This window comes from Mercenaria mercenaria, chromosome 6 (genome assembly GCF_021730395.1).
Source record: "Mercenaria mercenaria strain notata chromosome 6, MADL_Memer_1, whole genome shotgun sequence".
NCBI lineage: Eukaryota > Metazoa > Mollusca > Bivalvia > Venerida > Veneridae > Mercenaria > Mercenaria mercenaria.
In genome coordinates, this window is record NC_069366.1 from 6,730,566 (window position 1) to 6,739,902 (window position 9,337).

A 9,337-nucleotide genomic window follows, 5' to 3' on the forward strand; every position below is an offset into this window, starting at 1 on the left:
TCGGATTATTTTTTTCTACAATGTAGAATTTGATTAAACTCTGATTTTTCAGAACTTTAGAATATACTTATAAAATTCTGCAAATAAAAACATACGGTGGTGTGCTTGAGTTTTGCTATAATGATCTGAAAAAGTTGGACCTCTTCATAATAGAAGCCTGTTGGAAAATCACAAATTTGATGACATTTTCGTAATATGATTTTTTTCTACAATGTAGATTTTAACGAAACTTATCACAGTTGCAAATAAATATATGGTCTAAAATTTGTTGAAATAAAATGTTTAGGTCCATTTACTTAGTTTTTCAGACATTTTACCATGATTTTAAGCTCATTGAAAGACATTATTTGGATTTCTTTAACGTGTCAAGTTTTACGCTAGCACTTCCAATGTTTTAAACGTGCAGAACTACCTTAATACTAATTCACACAATACACAATTATCTTGTCAACGCCGACTGCTTCAGATAAAGAAAAAGGAACAATAATATCAATTATCAAGAACATGTAAACCGTGATTATTAAACAAAAATATAGCGACGCCTTCTTGTAAAATTTATAAATCCATTCATAAGTACTTTCCGTTCAATAGATACCGTTTCTACAATTATTTTCACGTATTATTCCGTTCATTTCCATTCCCTTCTTCAATTAGTATATCAAGACTGGTTCAATTAAATTATTTATTCATTTCCCCCCAGCTCTCTAAATGAGAATGGGTCTGGTTTATGGCAACAGGAGTTGGGGAACTAAACAAATTTCTAAAGAAACAAATTAGTTTCGTTTATTTTCGGACCACCGTATTTCTATGACAAAACATGGGCATGATTTATACACTAAACAGATTCTTACCAGTCTATACATCATTTGTAATTGATTTAAATATTTTCGAGTGGCACTTATCACTTTACGTGAGAATGTATATCTTATCTAAAGGTGGTCTCACACAAGTTAATTAATAAACTGAAGTTTCCGCATTTAAGAGGGGAAATTAACTTTTCAAAACCGTCACTCGATGGACACCATACTTCCTGAGCGTGACTGAATTCTTACATAACTATTACATATATACCTCTTGTTGTGGTAAAACAAATTTAACCCTTAAAGACCCACCACAGAATAACTGTATTCTTTTGTGTTTCAATGATGGTACGTATATAGTTTGCATGAAAAAAGGAGAAATATAAGTATCTAGTTACAGAATGACCGAGATGTATAGATATTATAGGTAAAGACAATGTGTTTAGTGTGAAAATATTTCATTGAAGTAATGTAACAGTACCTGATATATTGAGTTTTGACCACACTTTTTTCCTACTGTGAACGTTATTTTATAAATCTGTGATTTTAAAAGACTGACAAATAAATTTGCCAGTTTTGACCACACTTTTTTCCTACTGTGAAAGTTATTTATCTGTGATTTTAAAAGACTGACAAATAAATTTGCAAATTAAGTTGTGAAAACACATTAATTCAGGAAGGGCCTAAATTGTCCGCCTGTAATCTTGTATTATAGCCGTATTATAATTTCATGTTGGGAGTAGGTCTTTAAAGGTTTAATTTTGCTATTGGGATTCGAACCAGTGACATCCCAGATATAATGGCTACACCACCACAGCCAAATGTTTAGCAGAATATAACACAATATACATGCATATTTTATGTTTTCTACTTGTTTTATTTACGTTCGATTTTCTATCAGTGCTTCGGTGATTTGGCGTGTAAATATGAGTACGTTTATATCTATATGAGTCCACCACAAACTATCTACCTCCCACCCCAAAAAGATAAATCCAGGTGTATTTAAACTTACACAGAACACTGCATGGTTTAATTATTTAATAGGTAAACAAGGACAGGTGCCTTACTGAATCAACAGACATTTTGAGGAAAAAAAGAAATTCCAACATGCTTCCCATATTTTTTCACAAGCTTACGAGATAATGCAGTTCACTCGGTATATCTGTAAGATTTGGTGTAATTGTTAAAAACATTTGTGTGGAGATGCCGGGGATTGAACCCGGGGCCTCTCACATGCGAAGCGAGCGCTCTACCACTGAGCTACATCCCCTTGTTCAACATTGCTGGATGAATGATATCTTATCTTAATACTCGTATTTATGACTTGTAGTATTATGAATATTCCCATATTTTACAATACTCTACGGTTATTTGTTCAATATCGTGTAATTTTATAGCACCGTTACCTCCGCAAAGCGGGACCTCCGAAGTTCTGTATCAGAGGAGGAGGCAGTAAAGAAACTAATGCGGAGTAGGGAGGGGGTTTGGATTTTTTTGCAGTAACGGTTATGGAATACTAAGGCACAAAATCTAAGTGATTTTTTTGCGGGGGTGTGGGGGCGGGGGGGGGGCGTTAATGTGTATGGGGGAGACGGGAGTTAATGTGGATTTGCATTGCTCAGATATTTTGATTTGTTTGTGTGTGTGTCGTAGAGGGAGTCGGGCATATAAATCTAACCGGTATAATTGGGCGAAAATAGAAGAAAAACAAATTTAGGAAAGACACTGGATATACTAGTAAACAGATGCGTTGTCATAATTGGTATGGATGGTCCTACAATGTCCTGTCATTCTTAAATTTTCTTGATAAGTAACTGGTTCACTCATATTAACCCTTACCCTGCTAAATGAACTTCTTTCAATTTGGACAGTACCATTAACTGTTAAAAGGGATGTTTACCAAAACGATACTGACTGAATGGCGAACACTGCAGATCTTGATCAGACTGCACGGATCATGATCTACACTAATCAGTCGTGTCCAGCATGATAAGGATTAAATAATAAACGTGTTTATTTCGAACTGTTCAAATGACATGTGATGAGGTACATGTTTTTCTAAAATGATAAGCAGACCACTGCTCATTGGTCGCTTAAAGACATTTATCCACTAGAAAAGCACGGGCATCAGTTAGACACCTTTTATGTAGCTTATTATACAAAAGATTACTGAAGGTTAGTGGTAAGGTGTCTTTAATACAAGTCATTTCGGCAATAGCCTCGCGCTGAGGCTTTTGAATCGGGTCGATGTTGTAAACAAGTATTGAAATTGACAACACTCTGCCAAATGTATATGCATGTAGCAAATTTCACAAATATAATGTCCATAATTTAAAATTATAACAAACAGATCAAGTTTTGCGTTAGAAGGTTTCATATTTTCTCGTATTCTTCCTCAAAGCTTTAGTTTATCACGTTAATTAAGTGTAAGAAAATAGCATTGTTACACCTCAATATGGTAGCAATGCATTTTGGTAGTCACTACCAAACTTCGGCCGAGTTTTGGTAGCGACAAAATGCGTTGCAAGGGTATATAATATGTTGTGTAAAGGATCATGGAATGGAGCGTATTTTGGTAGTTTTTTCTATATCAGGGGGTGTACTCATTTTTACATTAGGCACAAAAGAGAGAGGTAAAAGGAGGGAATGTCTCCTATAAAAATGGTGGGGAAGGGGGTTCGGAGTTCCCCTCCCGAGATATAGTTTTCGTATAAAAACAACCAAAATGTAGATTCTTGAGCGTGTGAAAGAGGCCTCAAACGATGCTTCCTATGCAATAACGTTGTATTGTTTTGTTGTTTTAATGTGCTAGTATTGTCGGAGGGATAGTCCACCGAGATTTTTTAAAGCACGAAAATGTTGAATTCTGTAAAACGAAATATAAATGTGTGGATGGCACGAGGGTCCTCCGCCTAGATATTTTTAAAATATCCCACATAAACATAAATGGGGAATTATGTGCGTGTTTTAGGGGTCTTAGATAGATATTTCCGGCAAATAATATTTTTTTTCTCTTTAAAGGTGAGGGGTTTTGAGAGTCCACCACAGATATCTTTGAAACACAACATAAAAGAATGGTAAAATGTGGGCATTTGCTTACTCGAATACTTTTCCAAAAACTAAATTCTCCGTTGTTAGATTTAGATTTTTATTTTGGTGTATACATGCGAGTGGTATTTTGAAGTCCTCCCCGGACAACGCATGGAAATGGTGGGTTCTGTGATATTTGGTGGATAAAGATTGTTTGTCTACCTTGCATATACTTTTAAATGTATTATACAACTAAGAAGTCAGCAGCGTCCAAATTAACAAGCATTCTAAGAAGTCAGCAGCATCCATATCAACAAGCAATTTAAGAAGTCAGCAGCATCCAAATTAACAATCATTCTAAGAAGTCAGCGGCATCCATACCAACAAGCAATTTAAGAAGCAGCAGCATCCATAGTAACAAGCCTTTAAAGAAGTCTGCAGCATCCATATTAACAAGCAATTTAAGAAGCAGCAGCATCCATATCCATATAAACATGCAAATCAAGAAATCACCAGCATCCATATCAACGAGCAATTTAAGAAGCAGCAGCATCCATATTAACAAGCAATTTAAGAAGCAGCAGCATCCATATTAACAAGCAATTTAAGAAGTATGCAGCATCCATATTTACAAGCAATTTAAGAGGCAGCAGCATCCATATTAACAAGCAATTTAAGAAGCAGCAGCATCCATATTAACAAACATTTTAAGAAGCAGCAACATCCGTATTAACAAGCAGATGCCCAACAAAATACTACTCAAGATTTGCGTTGCTTAATCTGACAGTTTTCAGCGTGATACAGAATCAATTTTTTGCTTCATCAAAACGATGTATGAAACATCAAAGGATCAGAAGCAGTCTACACCAGTAAAGCTTTATGAAAGTTTAAAATCATTAAAATCGTTAAAATCATCAAAGGTTAGTATTCTAGAAAGTATATATATATATTTTTTTAAATCTCTAAACAGATAAAAACATACATCCCTTTGACGACAAAAAGATAGAGGTCACTTGTCTAAGCTACGATAAATCTGTGACCCAGTTTTCAGTACTCTATCGGCGATGGGTACAATATTTTATTCCCGATAATGTCCTTTAGTTATATCTTTTTTTTTTAGGTGTGTGTGTGGGGCATACGTTCTATGATCGTACATGTTTGATTGTTTAGTGATTAAAAGCCCTGAACGAAGCGTTATTCGTCAACTTAAAGGCAACTTAAGATAGTATCGAAGCCATTGGAAATGAAGTGCAGAGTATGTGAAGTGATCAAGCAAAAAAAAGTACAGCTATATAAGAGGGAATCAGTGCCGCTGTGGTTCTGCTCAGAAAATTAGTGAAGGTTCGTCCAGCCAGGAGGCTGTGTTGAAAACTGTCTGAAAATATATATTATAATCATGCAGACGAATTTTCAAAAACAGGAAAGAAGACATAGTAAAGTAGCTTAATACAATTTTAGTACATATACCTTGATGAAAGGTGTGTACTGTACATTTTGATGTTACGGTAGCTTGTACTCTTGAACGACACGGTAGACGGTGTCAACGTAAACATGCTGCTACTGCTAACATTACTAGTACGTAATGAATATTTTGAATAGTCAGAAAGGATACTCTCCTACAGAACCATGTTGCATACATTTAATTGCAACTGCCTGCGTTAGAGCTAATCAGGTTTGATAACCACTGTCATGTTTACTTACTGCTGATAGTTATTTGGAGACATTGCATCCGGGATCGGTTAAGTATCAATGCTTTACATGTAGTTAAGCAATCGATACGGTTTTGGTTAGCACATCAAATGAACAAATATGTCTCCAGGCGAATACACCACGATTGCAAAGTCTGACATGCAAAACCAAAACTGTTCAGACTCCTGCTTTCACATAGAACATGAAGAATAAAGCTTACAGTTCAGTTGTTTCTAACCAGATGTCCAAAACATTTGTTTATGAACTTTAAATCAATCTAAATATATTTGTTTGTGCTTTACTAAACAAACTGGCTAAGGTATAAATTTGATCCGATTCAGAAACAACTCTCAACAATTATAGCTGAGCTTCAGTTTATTTCTGCAAGAAAAAGGCGTGTCGACTACCATCATCTTTTGATAGCAGTTCTATGTCATAGCAGCCTATCTTTAATTAGACAAGGTTGGATACCAGAAGTGTGAATCGTAGACAGAGAGAAATTAGTGATAAATTTCATCACTGTCGTCATAATCATTGAATAATTATTGATGATTTTAAGTTACGTCATGATTCCGAGGATTAACAAATTCTGTCTGTAATATCTTTAACATATAAAATACAACTTGCTGTACATGTACACAAAACCAATCTGTTATTAGTGTAAATTTTATTTTTATGAATTTGATGTGATTTTGGCCAACCATAAAAAAATAACAATTAAAGGATATTTCTGTCAAACAGATAAAACACAAAAAATGCTGCGTTAAAGGGAAAGGCAATGTTATTCATATGTTAATTCCATCTGCTAGGATTTCTTAAATCATTTAAAGAAGTGAAAGATTTTTCAACATTGGCTTAAAAATGATAAATTAATGGTCATTTCAATATTTGATCAAAATGGTCGCCATTTTGTTTCTATGGCAACAAAAAACAAAAAGGTGGATTTATTAAATTTCTAGATATATAATTTTTTTTATTTGAACTGTATCTATTTACTTCCGAAAAATAACTTTTCTACTTTTTCCAGCTGTAATGAAAGAAATTACCATGTTTTGCATAATAAACTCAAGAAACATATGAAATTAATCTATTAAAAAAGCTATTTGCTAAATAAAGAATTAAGCAGTGTGTTAATGATGTCATAAACACGATAAAACGCTGCCTCCATGATCAGCCATTTTCTGAAATTTCAAACTGTCATATCTTTTTCAGTAGTGGTCCGATGTTAATAATTCTTTCAGCTTTATGAAAGGCTTGAGAATGGCTTTCCAAAAAAATTAACTTATTGTCGGGCATTCCTTGTCCTTTAATAAAAGATCGGCAGGAGCTTTGTAAGACCTTTTAACAAGTTTACAAGACGTTACCACAGGCATTGGTGAAAACTCTATTATTGACGATCATCCAAGCACAAATATGATAGAAAACAATAAAGATGGGATCTCGGATGTCACTTTAACCCAGTTAAAGAATGTTTCATGTAAATGATTTATCAAATATGACGTTCTCATTTAAGTCAGTATAAAATCAAGGATAAAGTCCAATAAGTATACTGCTTCCCAAAAGAAAACCCTATAGCATGGATGGTATGCATAATGACATATACACACATAACAATAAAGAAAAACAATTAGACATCGAAGACAAAACAAGTACGTTACGGAAAACAGTAGGGCACCGCTGTTGTGATTTTGCCACTTGGGAGCTTAAACCGGTTAAATGTATGCAAAACTTTATATTCTAAAGTTACAGGACAGTGTGAATAAAAATTATCCCTTATGTTATTAGTAAATAAAAGCACTATATGTGTAGAATTATACCAAATAACAAGGATCTGCGTTTTCAAAACGCAAAATTATGTCCCCAGGTGTATGACCAAAGACGTTGATTTTTGAGGTTTTAAGTTTACAGGTGAAGACCATATGAAGGTCAGTGTCATCTATATATAGGTCAGTTTGTAGGTCTGGCCACAAGGTTTGCTGAGTAGGAGCATCAACTAAATTGAGTGATTTATGTTGTCTTTAGGACTAAAACGCTGTTTCTTAAGGTTTTAAGTTTGAAGGTGAAGGTCATATGACAGTCAATGCCATGTATTTGTAAGTCAGTTTTTAGGCCTTGCCACAAGAATTATTGAGTGTGTGTATGAACTAAATCGGGTCATTAATGTGGGTTGTAGGCGAAACGGTAAAATCTGGTTAACCATAATGTTGTTGTTTTTTTTTTTATCCAAAAACCAATATGAAAGCCCTTCTCTTATTGTAGATCCTCTCACAAACGTAAATATTTTAAAATGCAAAGATTATTTGAGACATTATTTTTTCCAGATGATATTAAGGATGCACTAGAAACACGGAATGATAGCTTCATGCCAATTAGTATCTTACCACTTTTGAAAGGGAAGTTGGGAAATAATTAATAGCGAGCGTAGCTCGCGAGCAATTGCGCGAAGCGCAATTGCGAGCGCGTAGCTCGCCTTACGGCAATGTGTAGGCGAATATAACAAAGGTGTGCCGAATGGGGCAAAGTGATGTAGCTGAAAAATTCTCCTCTCGTCTGGGCGCCGCCATTTTGGGTGCCGCCATTTTGTTCTACTTCCGTCAAAGTCGGGAAAATTGTTTTTGTTTGTTTTTTTTTTAATTTTATATTTCAGTTACAATCTCTATGTTCATTAGGTGTCTTTATTTTTAAAAAAGTTATGTTATGGAAATAATTTCAATTTTGCTTTTATTTACAAAGTGCGTGTCCCTAGAGGACAGGTGCTCACAGGAAATGCTTTGTTGGCAGTGAATACAGAACTTCATTTGATTGCTGAATATTATCCATCACTCAAAAATAATGCAAGAAAGATTTCCAGTTGGTAGAAAAAAATATGATTTTCTTTTAAAAGATCAAACATTGGCCAGAAAATGGGATAAAATGTCATAAATAAGCATAAAGCCATAAGAACGCCACAAACAGGTAATGACGTCACCGTGACACCGGCTTTCCATAAATTTTGCAACGTGTGATATTCGCTGTTACAGGTATAATGACACTAAATTTTTGTTTCTTTTAAAGTGAATAGGTTCTCGGAATTGTTTTAAGCAGTGAATAGTTTCTTTGCCGTTTAAGCTACGCTCGCTCAGAGGCTTTGCCTTTTTCATATTAGGGGATGAAAATCCCCGAGACGGTAACGTCCGTATATAATTATTCGTCTTTGTTGTCTGCATATACTAAGGCAATTTTTTCGATGTTTTCCGGTTCCGGTTTAAATACACACCGCAGACTGGTTGTCTGCATGAACATCCGAGCACCCCGAATCAGTCATAGGAGTTCGTAAACCGCGCTAACATGATTATTTTACTTCTTTTTCGTAATGAAAACTGTACATGCAAATGAAAAACACTTTTAAAACAGTAAAGAAGTGTAAAGGCCGTCAAGTTTCTGCGTGGAGTGCAAACAAACAAAAAAAATCCTAAAGCCAGTGCGAGAACGCTGAATGACGTCACCGTCACGGCTTCCCGTAATTTTGCACAGTATGATATTCGCTGTAAGAGGTATGATGCCACTAAATGTAAACTACAGTTAGAACGAAGTTTCACTTTCTTGATCGTTGAATATTTCTTTCTAAGCGGATATATAAAAGATAAATCCCCATGCTAGGCGGTGCCTTAATTCATATTAGTATTTTTCATCAATCATTAATATATATCTTTTAGCCTTAAGACCTGGTTATGGATGCTAGTATAGCTTTTAAAATGTTTTTCGGCGACGCCGTCTAAATTCGTTTTCGTTACCTATGCCACGTGACTTCAGTTTGCAAATCAAACTACTTGATAACG

At 34.9% G+C, this 9,337-nt stretch overlaps 1 non-coding gene across 1 annotated transcript; it reads right to left on the bottom strand.

Moving 5' to 3' along the window:
- Positions 1 to 1,998: 1,998 nt before the first annotated feature.
- Positions 1,999 to 2,070, bottom strand: Trnaa-cgc (transfer RNA alanine (anticodon CGC)). Its single transcript has one exon. It is a non-coding gene; the product is annotated as a tRNA-Ala (tRNA).
- Between the last annotated feature and the right edge of the window lie 7,267 nt (positions 2,071 to 9,337).